The sequence below is a fragment of the Phasianus colchicus genome, chromosome 27 (genome assembly GCF_987193195.1).
Source record: "Phasianus colchicus chromosome 27, bPhaCol1.hap1.1, whole genome shotgun sequence".
In the NCBI taxonomy this organism is placed as follows: Eukaryota; Metazoa; Chordata; class Aves; order Galliformes; family Phasianidae; genus Phasianus; species Phasianus colchicus.
The window spans coordinates 4,568,322-4,584,781 of record NC_143462.1 but is presented as its reverse complement, the minus strand read 5'-3'; the positions used below and the strand labels follow the sequence as shown (position 1 = coordinate 4,584,781).

Here is a 16,460-nt window from a genome sequence, read left to right as displayed (position 1 = left end):
CAGAAAATTGCCTGCAGATGTTGGCTCATTTTGCACTATCCATCATTTTTACCCACTGCCATCTTGTGAAGGCAGAACTGGCCAGGACACTGGGACAGGTTGCCCAGAGAGGTGGTGGATGGCACATTCAAAATCAGCCTGGATGGGGCTCTGAACAACCTGACTGGGCTGCAGATGTCCCTGTTGGAATTGGACCAGATGGAATGGGACCAAATGGTTCCTTCCAACTCCATTCTAGGATTCTGTGATTCTATCCTACAGTGCCATTGAGGTAGGGACCAGCAGATGAAGGACAGAGGACATGGAGCTCACCAGTCTTGTAGACCTTCTGGTGCCTTCTTTTTCATTGCAGAAAGGTTTTACTATCAATTCTGGCCTTGGATTGCCAGCCAGCTTCTGATGGGAGGAAGAAATCGGGAGCCAGGTCACTAAGACAACTGCCAAGATAACAGCTTATTCAAACAGTGCTGTTTATTCTGCAATTTATTCAGTAAATTGGCCTGTCCGAATGAAATTTGATGGGAAATTATTCCGGACACGGAACATAGCTTACATGGCAGCTGCCATGTATCTCCCTATGCAAATCAAAGCATATTTGATCCTTCGAATATGTTATTTATAAAACTGAAGTCTACTTAGCACATTTTAGCACATTTCAGAAAATCTGTCCTGCTGATGAATGCCTTGAAAGCAAATTTCTAGGATGCAGTGTCTGCCAAAACTTGAGGCTATGAGATCTCAGCCACATTCTGTTATTTGTGCTCATCAGTCTCATCGCATTCATGATCACAAAGATTCTGATAGGAAATTAAAATTGTGCCATAGGTGTTGGTGATTTGATAAGAAATTAGAATCCTGCCATTGGTGTCAATGCAGTGAGGATGTCAGGATCTCAAAGTTCAGTTTAATCCCCAGAACTGTGCCCTATTTAAATTTAAGCCTGATGACTTTGTGCTTCCAGGGCTTTGGATAAGAGGGAGGCTGAGTGTGGAGCACGAAGCCATACAAGAGCTTCTTGTTGTCCTTATAAATACTGCCCAGAGATACACCTGCCTGCATGGTAACAGCAGTCCCTATGCAAGTCAAGCAGCTCTGCACTTTGAAATCCATTTCTGGCTGGGGTGCATTTCCTGAGCATTTCCTTCCAACTGCTTGCTCACCACAATGCACGTATACATGAACACACCTTTCCTCACTTATTCATTCGCACAGTGCTCTGCTTCTCAGACAGACTGAGCCTCTTTGCACCACTCTGTTTACAAGAGGAAATCAAGTGAGCGTAAATCACAATCATTTCTTCCTTAGCTCTGCATTAATACAGCCACTGCCACGGTGGGTTACAGGGAATGTAGTGTAAAGGGACTTCAGGTGCACAGAGACAAGTGGCTGCCTATGCATGTTGATGCAGAGGTGTAAATCTTGATATAGAGAGATCTAACTTTTAGGATAAGCAGAATTAACAGAGACTTTCTCCTCCTTCTGTTCTTGAGCGTGTGTTTGATCTCATGTTTTATGATAACTTTCTATGAGCACTTATGGACTTCTCAATTGTGGACCCACATTTTGAGCCAAGAGCGAGATTACAGGTTTCACCACTGGTTTCAACACTGTTCCATTGAGGACACTCTAAATGTGAGCTTATGTTACCACACTGCATCTTTTTGCTTGCTTTTGCTGTAGCACCAAAATGCTCACACTGACCTCCTTCGTTCAGTGGAGGACTCAGTCCTCTGCACTCCGTCTGCTGTGTAGCTCCAGCAGCTCAGTAGAGCTCTAAATTCTGATTCTTCAGAGCATCCATGGGAATACAGTGCCTGAATGCCAAGGAAACAGAAATCAGGTTGTTATGACTTGGGGAAAGAGAGGAGAGGGATTTTTTGGAGTGATTGAGGGACATCATGCTTCCCTCCCCGCAAAGTGACAGGAGGATTGCAGGCTTCTCAGTCACACTGAGTTGCTCATAGGATTGCTGCCCTCAGAACCTGTGAGGTTTTGGAATTTCAGTGAAACTCAAGCATTTCAGGGAGGTGCAGATTTGCACAACTGGGATTTACGCCCCATTTCGAGACACGTGAAAGATGCTGCAACTTTTGTGTATGATTTTCTTCAGTATGGAATACAGCAACTAAATACAGAGAGGGAAAGTGGAGACTGAGAATTAGGAGTGACTGAAGAGTGTAAACAAAGCCAGTTCCCTGCTCTCTGTGGCCCTAAACATTTATAAAAAGTACTTGAGATAAGGATTTATTGCCAAGCACTCTGTCAGGCTGTACTTTGCCAGGTTTCACGTCGCTGACTAATGCAGTTTAGCTGTTACAAGCCAATGACTTTACATTTACGTCATCAAAGCACTCAAACCAAAGAAGTGTGGAGGGATTAATGTTTGAAAGAAAAAAATAAATAGAAAATTCAGTGGAAGACCTTCTGAAAAGGAAGGGACACTTTTGTTTTACTTCACTTTCCTAAGTTGTCTTTATTCACGTTCTCTCTTCATGCAAACTCCAGACCCCGATGCAGACGTGCCTGAGCAGCTGAGCAGGATAACTTGTGGTGACATGGAACAAGGGATGCCATCCACCGTGTCCCCATGACACCTGCTGCTTCCTCTTGAATGGTGACAATGAATTGGGTTTTGAATCAGTCTTTCATAACCTTTCAAAGTCAGCAGTTATTATGGCACGAAGAATCTTGTTTGTTCCATTCTCACATCTTAGGCAACTGCCTTTTGTTTCCTCGTTTGGGGTATCTTGCAGCCAGAGGCTGTTTTCCTGTTGGGGAGCAGAAAGCAGTTTGATAGGTACGTGTAATTCTCTTTTTGGCCATCCTGTTGCCAGTGAAGATTTTCAGCTGAAAATTCATCTTTTTTTTTATGGAGAAAATATCATTCTTAGTGTTTATTATGCTCAAGCGTGCCCTCAGTTCTCAAAAGATGCCACTCTTTTACCCTTGTGTGTTATGTTTTCTGATGCTTTCACAAAACTACATTTCCATTCACACCTTGCTCTTCCCTGTCCCATTAGCTCTGACGCTGACCTCAGTGCCACCATTAGCAAGACTGCAAATAATAAAAAGCACCAGGAAACGCTCTGTGACTCCTGAAAATAGAATAATCAGGAGAGAGGAAGGATGTGGGAGGAGAAGGAAGATGTGAGGGAGACTTTCAGAGCTTTTCCTGAGACTTTGGATTGTTAGCTTTAAAAAATAAAAAAAAAATCCTCCAAAACAAAATATGAGAGCACCTACTCAGATCTATGGCAGCGTTTCCATTTTCTGTGGGATGAGTCATTCAGGAGATGATATTTGTGCCCCCAGGTTTGGAGACGAGTGAATCAGTTCTGTTCAGAGGACTGAAGCACCTGGAGCCCTCCCTGTTCTGCTTGGCACCAGCTTCATTTTGGAAACTGAGCACAGCTGATGTTAGATAAGTTTCTTCTGAACTTCCCGGTGTGCTCCTGAGTTTCACATTACTGATGAATACTTAAAGCATTCTTAAAAGGTCACATCTCATTAAGGTATTTCAAGCAGACGGAGATGGATCCGTTCACTAAGGGCAAAATTTTGGCTGTTACATGAGAGCAGAATTGAAATAGGCTTGTGGGGAACGGATTTTACCTTAAAGCATCTGAAGTATATCAGATATAAACTTTAAGTAAATGTAACAGGAGTCTTTCCTCATCGGAACCATTACTGTTATTTCAGAGAATATTCCCTCTGTGCCATTGGCTCTGTGAGAATACAAGACTCCTGCAGGTAACTGTTGAGTTTTATTTGGGACATTATCATAGAATATCCCAAGTTGGAAGGGACACAAAGGATCACTGAGTCCAACTCCTATTGGGGACAGGTGATGTGGTTGGGAGGTGAGGCTTGGAGCTTCTGCTCTTGGAGGTGGCTTGAAAACCTCGCTTTGTATGGCTACAGCTACATAAGTGTAGGTATGAGAGCTGGGTTCTGTTGCCTTGCATTCTATGTAACTGCTCTTAATAGTGTGCATACGATGTCAGTGAGTTGTGTTGCTTTAACAGCAGCTTTGCACAAGGCAGAGCTAACACAGGCTCTCAGTTACACTTTAGATCCCATTTCTCATCGCGCCAGAAAGGTTTGGGCAGCCTCAAAGCCATCACAGAGGCAAGGTAAATCTGTGTCGTTTGGTTGAATCCATGCCAGGGTTTGTTCCCCTTGCTCAGGCAAAGAATATGAGTATACATTGTCAGCATTGGGCCAGTGCTTCTCTGCTGTGTGTTGCTGCCATCCAGAGCTCATTGCAGAAAGGTGCATTGGGAGAAGACGCTCCGCCAGTTCCAGTCATGCAAGGTAAAAGGCAATAAATAATAAATGCCATAAATTAAGGATGATGTTCCAAAACAGCTTCAGTTTCCAGTGAGAACTGGAAGCTGTGTCTACCACATCTGGAGCAAGTCTGTTTTCATTTCGTGTTCAGTCCTTTCTCTCTCCCCCCAGTGACTGAATTCAGTGAGGAGGAGACGATCGCCTCAAAACAACCTGCAGTGCCCACAGACAGCATCTCCATAACCCTACTTAATTACTCCTCAATGACTCTTGGTAGCTCTGTAGAGAATACAGGTGTATCTTTGGCTGCTGACTATTGTGATGTTATCAGAAGTGAAGAGAAGCACAGATCTGTCACTTGCATTACTGTATAAGGCCTTCTGAATTCTGGTTTCAAAGAGATGTGAGAGTTGCATCCCTGGGAAAATCCCATTGTGGCCTTCATTCCAGTCACCACAAATGTCAGAACCGTGGCCATTTGTCAAGTTCTGCCCTGGAGAAGGAAGAGAAGGAAGCCATAGCAGGGACACTGGTGGCAGGTTGTGCCCCAGGGCACCTTTGCAAGCTCTTGCAGCATCCAACATGTTTGGAAGGAACCAGCTTCTCCTCCACTCTGGGTTTTCAGGACACGTATTCATATTGCTTCTTATTCTTCCAGCGTTGTTTTTAAATCTAGGGAGTGGAGATTGTGCTCGTTGTAATTCCTATTCACCCACAGCACTTAAATTCGTGTTCTGTTCTGCTGCTTCTCCCCACCCCATCCACATGAAAGAATTGGCTTCCATGGATCCTTGGCTGGCATCGGCTCTGTTGAAATCAGTGCAGGTGACCCGAGGATCTTGCCTGGGGTGTTTACTCGGAGCGTTTCTTGATTGTACTTGCACAAAGAGGCACTTGTGACCTGTAGTGTTACTGAGGCTTGCTGGTTAATTTTAAAACTACTCATCTGGTGGAAGAGAAAGTTCAGCTGCTCTACTGGAGAGCGGGCGAGGCGTGCATGGGGCATGGGGAGCACAAGAAAACAAATACCGAGAAAATGAGTCATGCAGCTCTTTACTTGAAAGCTCCACGCTCCCCTCTAGCAATATTCCAGCTCAAATCCAGGCTATAAATCACTACCTGTGTGAACTCATGGATTACTCATTCGTCATGTGTCCGGCCAAGCTGGGCCAGGCTGTGCTGTTTGAAGTGGTTAACCCCTCGCCGAGGTGGTGGGAGCCGTGGAAGCTGCTTTTGTTGCTCTGCTTGGACATGAGGGAGCTGCACAGAAAGCCTCAGCCTTGGGTTAATGTGGGGAAGGCAAAGCAGAGCCCTAATGGGGTGTGACGGGCGCTGCTGTGTTGGAGCTGTGCAGTGGTGTCTTTGGAGCACAGGTCAATAATTCCTAACTCAGCTCTCATGTTCCCAGCACGACAAGACGATCTGGTTTTACGCTTCATTTGCAATTGTGGAGTGATCAGTGCTGTCTCATTTCTCTTCCACTTTAATTGCAAGACACTGTGTGTCACAAGGAGCGGAGTCTGGGTACCCAAAACCACTACCAAGCAGTGTTTCCTAACATTCCCCATGGAGCCACAGTCCGGGAAAGCTTGGGAACAGTTCTCCTTCCCTCCTTCCCTGCAAAACGCCTAAGCTTTTTTATCTTTTTTGCATAAAAATCTTTGGCAGCTCCTTCTTTCTCTCTAAGAGGAGGGCTGTTCAGGGGGGACTGAGCTCCATGGGCAGGGATGGTTAATGTTGTCCAAGATGTCGTGGAAAACCTCCATGAAATGCTGCTTCGGTTCCCATTCCAGAAGGTTGTGGCTTTGTGGAGGGGCTGTTATTTCCCAGCCCCATATAAATATCCTACAACCTCAGGTGGCATCAGCAATCTGCATTCACTATCCCCTAAATTCCCTTCCTGAGTATGGAAACCACAAATCTGGAACTGGGCACCGACAATCTCCTGTAACAAACCACTGACAGAGAAGAAAAGGGATGAGGTTTGGAGGAAACTCTCCAAAGAAGCCCAGGTTGGAGGAATTGATATCACACAGCACATGCTGTCAACCTGCATCCTCCTTATTTTTGTGCTTGCAAAAAAAAAAAACACAACAACCCTCAAAACAAAAAAACTGGCTGGCAACTGAAACAACGCAAGCAATAAATCCTGGGGAAAAAATAAATAAAAGAACACTTGTAAGGATTAAGCAATACAGAAACAGAATTAAGTTGTTTTTTCAGGGTTTGCATGATACATTTGCCTTGCAGTGACCTAGAATTTTTGCTCTGTGGGAAACTTTCATAGAAAGGAGCAGGACAGAAACTTTGATTTCTAGTTCTGTGGAGAGGAGCTCCCTTTCCCAGCTGCTGTTTGTATAAGTAATTAGTAAGAACAGCTAACAAACAGAGTTTGAGTTTACTGCATTCAGTAGTTGGATGGGAAATAAGCCTGGAAGGTACTGAACTGAACTCGCACTGAGGTAACAGAGAGCTGCACAGTAAAATTCAAAGCCAGTAGACAGTTAACCTGCATTTACCCAGGCAGTGTAGCACTGAGCTGTCTCTTATGTGCTTCAAACACTCTTTGGCTCATTCCTGCAATGGCTCTCGTGTATTAAAACTGCTCTGTGTCATTTTCGTGCTTTATGACATTGCTGGTAGTGCTTAAGCTTAGAAAAATCTCTGCTGGCCAACGGAGCACAGGGGCTGCAGCATGAGCTGGTATTGTTCTCTTGTTTCAATCAGGAGTTTGGACAGATTAGCAATGTTGTGTCCACAGGAGGGAGCCAAATACATTGCTCTCAGCAAAATACCTTTGCTTTGTTGTCTTTATCAGCTGATCCTGTATGAAAAGGAATGAGAACCAATGGGAATGTCTATACATAGTGATGGAGCCTAATGTGTCATTAGAAAGGGAACCCAAACCTATCCAGATGATCTGAAAAGTGGTTGGACTTGATGATCTTAGTGGCCTTTTCCAACCTTAATGATGGTTATGACTCTGTGCCATGTTGATATGTATCTGAAGGCTGTGCTAACCACTTCTCATGGTGGAGGCATCTCACATCCTTTTCTCTGACTTGACCAGCAGTAGACCAGCACAATGGCTGTATCCAGCATGGGGACAGCAAAGGGACCCAAGAGAATGGCATGGAGCTGTGTAACAGGGGGTCAGGAGAAGGTTCTGCACCAGTGAGTAGTGAGCATGGCACAGCCTTTCCACGGCTGGGCATGGAACAAGACATTGAGGCCCTGGAGTGTGTCCAGAGAAGAGCAGTGAAGCTGTGAATGGTCTGGAGCATCTGTCTTGTCAGTGTGCAGAAGAAGAGGCTCAGGGCTTTGCACAACTCTCTGAAAGGAGGATGTGGAGAGGTGGGAGTCAGCCTCTGCTCCAAGGTAATAGAAACAGGACGAGAGGTAATAGCCTTAAGTTGCACCAGGGGAGGCTCAGGTTGGATATTAGGCAAAATTTCTTCTCAAAAAGAGCGGTCAGGAACTGGAACAGGCTGCCAAGGGAGGTGGTGGAGTCACCATCCCTGGAGGTGCTCAAGAACCATGGAGATGTGGCACTAAAGGACATGGCTGGGGCATGGTGGAGCTGGGATGGGGTTGGATTTGGGGGATCGTAGAACTATCCAACCTTAACAATTCTATGATTCTGTGATTCAAAGGCTCCTCAGGCCACTGGTCACAGCCCCAAGCTGCCAGAGCTCAAGCAGTTGTGTCCAACCCTCAGACATAAGATTTGGGATGTAGGTGGTCCTGCATGGAATTGAAGTTGGACTCAGTGATCCTGGTGGGTCCTTTCCACCTCAGGATATTCTGTGATTCTTTGATTCTGTTTCCCCTGTCACAAACCCATCATGGAACCTGGAGAGGGGGAGGCAGTGAATATCTTTAGTAGCAAAAGATTTGGAAAACCTTCTATAAGGAAGCTGGGGCCTTTGCAGAGACAGCAAGTATCCTTGCAGAGAAAGCAGCCTTGGATCTGCAGACTTCTTCCTGTCTTGTTTTCTTTTTCCCCTCTAAACAAAGCTTTGGTATGCAGCCTGTTGCCGAATGAGGAAAACATAAAGAAAAGAAAGCTTTCAACTAACTAAAAATAAACAGTGCTTTTTATAAATATGCTGACAAATTTCACGGATGGGATTTCTTCATCTTCAACTTCATCAGAGACGTTGGGGATAACTTTTCCATATTAAAAATAATTCATTATTTGTGTATTTTTGGTATTTGTTAGATTCCGTGGGTTTTTGAGCTGTTTGCTAACATCTGACATTGTTTTGGGATATGAGGTAGTTTGCACATTTGCTTTTGCTTTGAGACAGAATGACCTTTCTCAGCTCACTGAGGGCTGCAGCTTGGTTCCTTTTATCTGCATCCCAAAATGGTAACACCAACAGACAACACATCCTGCCAATCCACTGCTCTCATGCAAGAAATGACCTGTTGCTGTTTGTTTGACCTTAACAGAGGTTAAGACTGGGGACTGGAAGCTGGCAAACCTGCTTCTTCCCTTCCTGAGCCGTTGGAAGGCTATGAGGAACATCAGTGCCATCTCTCCCTGGCACTGCTGCATAATCCCAGTAGGAGCTAATAGGCAGTGCCAGTTTTCTGCGTGCCCCTTGTGTGGGGGATGCTGGTTGGCAGCAAAATGCTATCTCCAAGCTCTCAGTTATCAGCAGTATGGGAACACGGCGCGGCAGCAGGATTCTGGAGAGACAAAACAAGTGGCATTTCGTACAATTACTTGATCAACAATAAAGGAAAAAATGTAGAATATCCAAAGTCCCCTCCACAAAAAGGTACAAGAACAAACAATGGCGAAATGCACGGTATATAATTCATAACAGCTACAGGACTGAAAAGAAAATAGACATGTCATTTGCAATGTTTTTTCATATGTTAGAAGAATACATTCCTTTCCCCTGTGCTGTAGTTATGAATTTGTCAGAGTTCACGTTTTTCCTCTTATTATTTCTCGTTGTTAAAGGTCATCAGGCTTTAAAAATATGGATAGCCTACGTCTTTGCTCTAATCCATCTAATGCAGTGTATCCAAAGATTAAATCCCTGACAGAATAGTGTCAGATGGATCCTCCTCCTCTACCCCCAAGCTGGATGGAATCTGGTAACATCAGAACTGAGTTTTCATGAAATACACGTTGTTATTCACAGTAATTGATTGTGAGTCTTGCAAGGGATGGAAGCAGTTGCTTAGCTTTGTCTTGCTATGACACAGACAAAACAAAGGAGACCAAAATAGCAACCCAAAGCTATAGGGTAGAGCTACCAAGCAGGGCCCTGTAGCTACAGATGTAAAAGTTGTCTAAAACACGACTGTCACTGATAGATGACTTCAGGAAAAATGCTGTAAATGCATCACATCTTTTCAATGATGGCCAGTGCAGAATCTTTCAACCACACTGACATGTAGACGTCGTACCTCTGCTGTGACAAAGCAGGACGTAACTCTAAGGCCACATGGTCCCCAGACATCACAGTCCGACAGGCAGTCATAAATCAGGGCTATCTGTTGAGACCCTCTGGTGGTGGCTGTGCCTTGGAGCCGTTCTCTACTGTTTCTCTTCCAGTCTGGCAGCAGTAGTGTTCCACTGTCTGATTCAGCAGGCCCAGGGGGGGATAATGGAATGATATTTTGGAAAATGTATGTCCATTGGGGCATCTCAACGGAGGTCAGACTTTCCGAAGTGCTCAAGTCCCATTGTACTGATTCTGTCTGCAGAATTAACCTTTGGATGATAAATCTCTTGTGTCTTAAGTCCCAGAAGTCCTCTGCCTTGTACTGTGATGGAGACAAAAAGTGTTTGTAACGTGACTGGAATTCTTATTTTTTTTAGGTCAGTGCAAGCAGTTTATAATTGTTTCAGGTAGCATCTCCTGATCCAAAGCTCTTCTGTATTCTACAACAGTACCAACAGATAACTTTCAACGTGAGTTCAGGGACAACTACATGAATGCAGCATCCATTCCTCTGCTCCTCGTAGGCAATCACTGCTCTGGTTTGAGCTGGTTGAAAAGGGGAATATTGTATTTTCAACCATGGGCTGAATACTCCCTCTGGGACCCTGGCATCTTATTCTGCTGGCTAAATGGAATCTTCCTAATGAAATCTGCTGTCCTTCACTTGTTATTAATCAGCTGTCTGACTCAGAGCTTATAACATTGAGTCTTTACTATGACAACAGATAAAAGTGACAGGCTTTAAAGGAAATAGCTGAGTAAGGGGAGGAGAGATTTGTGAACCTTTTGGCTAAACTCTTCATTGAATTGTCCAAACAACTGTTCAGAAATTTTCAGGGAAATGTGATCTTCTGGCCCATGTGCACAGATAGCCTGGCTGAAAGCTAAGGCCAATGCAAGTGGCAAGGCCAAAATCACATCTTAAAATGCAAAGCAGTCGAATGCAGGTGTCATTGTAAATCTGCAGGTCCTGGAGTCTCCATCTTGTTATGATTTACATGCCCGTGGACTTGGAGGGGGAATCATATTCATACGAATGAGGTCATGTTTGTTATTTGAAGCACACTAAAGTATGCTGTAATTCATTTGCTTTATTGTTCTGGTTTTTTGTTTGTTGGTGTGTTGCTGGTTTGTTGGTTTTGGTTGGTTTTATTTTTTATTTTATTTTTCCAAGAAAAAGCAAACACTTGCTCTTCTGTGTATAGAAAATAGAACGTCCTGTCCCTTGCAGGAACAACGAGGACAAAGATTAATTTGTACCAATTCACTAACTCTGTAGAACCATGGAGCCATGTTGTAGCCACAGCCTGCTCATGGATTAGAAGGTGTATTGAAGCCCCAAACTGCTATTTCACTGCACTTCTGAAAGTGTGCAGTCTTCTGTGTTCTACAGCAAGAAAATGTAGCCACCTTCCCACTTTGCTTTAGGATTTACTGGGTGCTCTCCCAGAGCAAGAACTCCAAGACCTGCCTGGGCCTAAATATTGTGCAATGCATTAAAAACCAAACTTGGAAGGCATTGCACACTCTCATATTGTATAGTTACTCCTGACCACTGTGCAGAGCAATGTGAAGCAGTCTGCAAGTACAGCTCTTTCCCTCCCTCAACTCCAGTCACAGCCCTTGTGTGAAGCATGAAGTGGGTAGAAACCCTGCCCATGGGTTCCATTCCAATGTTCCATTTAGGAACTAAAAGATCTTTAATGTCCCTTCCAACCTAAGCCATTCCATTATTCTACAGCAAACTGTCTGCATTCTTCAGCAGCTTACCTCCAGGGTGGTCACAGTCGAGGAAGAGATTTGAGCTGTAGTTGCCCAAGTTATTGGCTGAATTTTAGAATTAGTGCTCACAGGTGCTGGCATTTCATGAGTGCTTTCCTGTAGGATGCGTTCAGAAATAGGGTGTCTGTTTTGGTGTTGAAAGGGGTAGGCTAGTCTTAGGAAGCTGCAGTGGTATGGGTGAGGCAGAGAGAAGCTTCTGGCCCCCATCGTGGGTTGGTAGAACTGGGAGGCTTTGCCTCGGGGGTCCTCAGGCTTTTCCCTCTCTGTGCATCTATCCTGGGACCTTGTTCTGCTTTAAGTACAAATTTTGCTGCAGACTTGGTATAGCTAGTGTGACATTCACACAGCAAGGCTTCTGTCTCTCAAGATTAGCTATGGTTCAGGCTAGAAATGCATCAAAAATTATGTCTCATACATTATGCACTCTGGCAGCTCATAATCTACACTTGCTAATAGAGGAACCTCGTAACTTTGAGGAATAAATATACTTTGACGAAGGGTCGTTGCCACCCAACCCAGTGCTTTTGGGCTGACAAGGACAAAACTTTCCCATTCCCAGTGGACACTGAAGATGACTTAACAAAAGTCACTCAGAAAATTGGTGGTAGCAACCAGTTACATTTCTTTCCCTCGAAATGATTTCTTAAAGCTCATGTAGCTCCTAGGGAGCTTTTCTTTTGCTTTAGAATTTGGGATTGGGAGAGGGAGAAAACTGGGAAGTAAATGAGAGAGGAAAGGGTCATTTGGTCGAATTCCCCCATTTAATTTTTGTCCTTCTCTGAGGGGTTTAAGTACTTAGAATGAAAAGCTTTTATACTGGGGTCCATAATGTGAGATATAACGGTGATCCAAAGCATAAAATAAGAGAGGATTAATTAAATGGAGAATAAAAAGGAAAATAAATGAAGAACTTTTGTGGTTAAGTGCTAGGAGCTTTGGAAAATAATGCTCAAATTAGAAGCATGTGCTCTAGAAAATTACAACATAGGTATTGCAAAAAATGCATTCCTCCCAGAGGATGGGGATGAATTAGGATTCGAAATTATGAAATGAGCTGGGGAAGAGATTGAGCCTCCCACATCAGGAAAACAACGTTTAGATGTAAATCAAATGAAGTTTGCTTAGGTAATTTTAAGGCACAAAGCATGAAAGAAAAGTGCTGGTGGAAGTGCTGTGGGCAGTGTGGCATCCGCTTACATTAGATGTGAAAGAACAGAGACAGGGCCTCGACATGAGGACTCAAGAGGGCAATGCCTTGGCTGATCACATCTGTACAGCTTGGAGGCTGAGACATCCACAATTTCTGTTACCTGGGAAGATGCTGTGCTAAAGATAAGAACAACAGGAGCAGGTGCTTTTCTGCTACCAGCACAAATGGGGCTGAAATTATTGTGGCCGTTTCTTTGTGTGTTTTCGTTTTGTTCCTTCGGCCCCTTGCGTTCAGCAAACTCCCTACATGTGGACTAACAGGGCAAGAGACTTTATGGCTCATGGATCCACATCCCGTGTCTGGGCAAGGGTCCCTCTTTCTACATGTGGAAGAAATGGACAAGACCATTATGTCCAGATCCGGGACATTCTTCACTAAAATGTGCAGTGAGCTGCAGTGATTCCCCAGCTGGAGAAATAAAGGAAGAGAAAAGAATTCAGAGCTGGAGTCTGGAGATGAAAATCATTAATTAGAAACTTCTGCATGCAGCTATTCCATCCCTATCCCTATATGCAGAGCTCAAAAGGACGTGAAAGTTTATTTCTGTGCCTCTGTCCAGCATTTCTCTAGTAATGTTGAGATAGACATTCTGGATATTCTTGCTGTGCTGTAATAACCATATTCCTGAGATATTTTGTTTCGTTGACTAGTATGATTTCGTGCATTCAGGAGCTCACCCATCATGCTGCAATATATAACCTTGGAGTGGAATCTTCCTGCAGTGTGCCTTCCAACTGGCTCATCTAGGAGAGACACAACAACATGAAGTTGAGCCACTTCCCAGCCTGACGGAGCCAACTGAGCTCAAATGAACAGGGAGCAGAAGGCTGAAAGCTTCATGGGTAGGTTTGCTGGATGAATATACCCTTAAATATATACAGCATTGCTCCACTGAAGCCAGCAAAACCAGATTTGTACCGGACCATACATTCTTATATAAACTAAGTCTCCAAAATGCAGCTGGTGGAGGTTTGTTGAGGAAATGATGGGGAGAAAAACGGCTGTCCTATAAAGGCAGTAAGTAGTAAGGGGGAAAAAAAAAAAACAAACTGAAACAACAAAGAAAAAAAGGCATAAACCAAAATAAAGGGTAAAAGGAGTGGGAAATGCTCAGAGCACAACTGCTGCTTCAAAGCATTATGGCTGCCCACAATTGCAACAGCAAAAGCAGAGCGTTGCCACGCTGCTCAGTGGAGCTGATGCCATGAAAACACAAAGTGCTCTGATGCTGAGCAACTGCTCAGCAAACAGGTGAGGCTGACTTTCAATTACACATTGTTAATGTGAACCAAAATGAGGAGCAATGAACAGGAGTGCTGTAGTTTGCTTAATTTGCACGCTCAGAGCTTTTCTTGAGTTACACACAGAGTCGATGGTCGGATGTGGTCACACAGAGTTGATGGTTGATGGTTGGCATTCAGGTGTAGGTGTCTGTTCCTTCCAACTAAAACAATTGTATTCTTCAATGATCCTACAAAATTACTGTGGTTCCAGTTCTGTGATGGCTGTTGCCAACACTGACATCACTGTTCACCCACCAATACAAGTCCTATGCTGCCCATAGGTCTTTCTTTCTTTCCCTGTGGAACTACTTGACGTTAGATAAAAGTGATTTTCATGCAAGAATCTCTGTTGTTTATGCATCATTCCCTGTTTAGTCAGTGAAACATGTTTTTAATTACATTTCCTTTGGAAAAAAAAAAAAAAATATGGAGACATTTTAAATTAAGGGAAAATCATTTTGTTTGTTTTTGTTTTGTTTGTGAAGTGGGGGGTGGTAATGGTGGTGAGTGGAGAATACTAAGATGAGAGGAAGGTTTCTTTTAAAATGCAAAGATGATATCAAGTATTGCAGAGCATGCTTAGCTGAGAGTCATAGAGTAATACAGGTGGGAAGGGACCTGGGCGAGTCTCTCGTTCCATACTGTGCACAGGACAAGACCAGGGATATGCCTGGCTATCTGAATTAGCTGTTGTCTGCACTTCAGGCTTTCCTTGTGATCAGAATACACTCTTTATTATCAGCACAAAATGAGTATGAGGAAAGTGGATTTGTATCCTGCTGCATTGGTGTAAATGAACACAGAAGGCAGAAAATAATGGGGGGAAAAGGTTAATGAACCCACAAGATCATGACAAAATCACAGAATAATTAAGGTTAGAAAGACCTCTAAAATCACCAAGTCCAATCATCAACCCATCACCACCATGCCCATGAGATCCATAGAATCATTAAGATTGGAGAAGACCTTTAGTTATCATCACATCCAATTCCAACTCATCTCCATGGTGCTCACTCAGAATCGTAGAATCATTAAGGTTGGAGAAGACCTCTAGAACATCTTGTCCAACTGTCAACCATCACACCATGCCTGCTAAACCCAGGTGTCCCCAGGTGAGAAACTTTATGTGAATGGATATATATCCTGGCCTGATAGTGGAGTCAGCATTGCTGTTCACAACCATCTCAGATATGGGGTTGCTATGGCCAACTTCTCTTGCGGTAGCAAAGTGAACTTGCTGGATTGGAGCTGGGAGCAAATACTGAGGGCATAGCAAGCAATCTGGGTGGAAGGAAGGGAGGAATTTTAAAAAGAATAGAACTCTGGTAGTCGATTTAACATCTAGATAAACAAAATGCTCTTTGCTTTAAATTCTACCCTGGCGATTCCTATTTGGGCTGCTGGAACATTACCCACATTATGGCTTCTTTATGGGAGAGTCAAAAACGTCACTTTTCTGACATTAGAACCTGGGTAACTGAAGATCTGTTACCTGTGTGTGTCCGATTGCTGGGTCGTAGTCAACTCCGTGCTTTAATTTTCCACCAAGTTGTTATTTTTGTCTCTCGCCCTTTTTTTTTTTTTCTCATTTAGCAATGACATTTGCATTCCTTTTAGCAAAATACCAAGGTTAAACTATAAATAATTCTGCCCATCAGTTTTAGATTAGGACTAGAGCAGGCACAGATTTACTATAAATGTGTATGTAATGATTGCTGCGTGCGCTGCCAGGAAATTGCTACAGTCAGACATTTGAAGAATTAGATTAATGTTTTTTAACATAATCTGAAGTTGGTTTTGATCGCCAAGTGGTAACTGCTATTAATATCTATGTGAATCCACCTTCTTTCAGGAGAAATGGAGACATGTAGAAATTTCCTTTCCTGAAACAGAAGAGGTTTGAAACCTGTGCCATCCTCACATCACTTGAATCCCATGTAGCCTTGAGTTCAAAGAGCCAAAGCTTATCAAACTGCCTTCTGTTTGCAAGGATTTTATCTTAGGTCACGAACTACAGTCAGTTAATGCAGTTGTATCAGTGCACTCTTGCTTTTGGCTGGTGAAAGGGTAGATTTGGTATTTTGGAGGTTCAGTTTGTGCGTTTGGAGGGGTGGATGCAGACACCATGTAAGGAAGCTCTTATCTTCCCTCTTCCAAAACGCAGGGATTTAAAGGAAGGCGATGGGATGTGTTATCCCACATCATTATAAGAACCAGGTCTAATTTCAAAATCAGATCCTCCTTCAAAGGCCCATCGTTAGCCCATTCCATCAGCCCATTCAGCTCAAGTCTGTATAAAGTGATCCCTGTTGCCCTTTCAAAAGCTCTCAATATCCAAACTAAGATTATTTTCAATCCCTATGGCTGATGTAAAAGCTGGACCTTCTGCTGCCATTCGGAAGGACTGAATGAGATCAGCAGTGAGGTCAC

At 43.7% G+C, this 16,460-nt stretch overlaps 1 protein-coding gene across 4 annotated transcripts in view; it reads left to right on the top strand.

The window, feature by feature from the left end:
- LOC149914823 (uncharacterized) overlaps positions 1-16,460 on the top strand; it is a 143,581-nt gene that overhangs the window by 74,522 nt on the left and 52,599 nt on the right. For 2 of the 4 annotated variants that reach the window (XR_016460191.1, XR_016460192.1), the window contains exon 1: positions 15,076-15,142. The exons of the other annotated variants lie outside the window; for them this stretch is intronic. The gene's annotated coding sequence lies outside the window, so the exon portion shown is untranslated. Of the gene's footprint in view, positions 1-15,075; positions 15,143-16,460 lie in introns of those variants that run through there. 4 annotated transcript variants of the gene reach the window in all.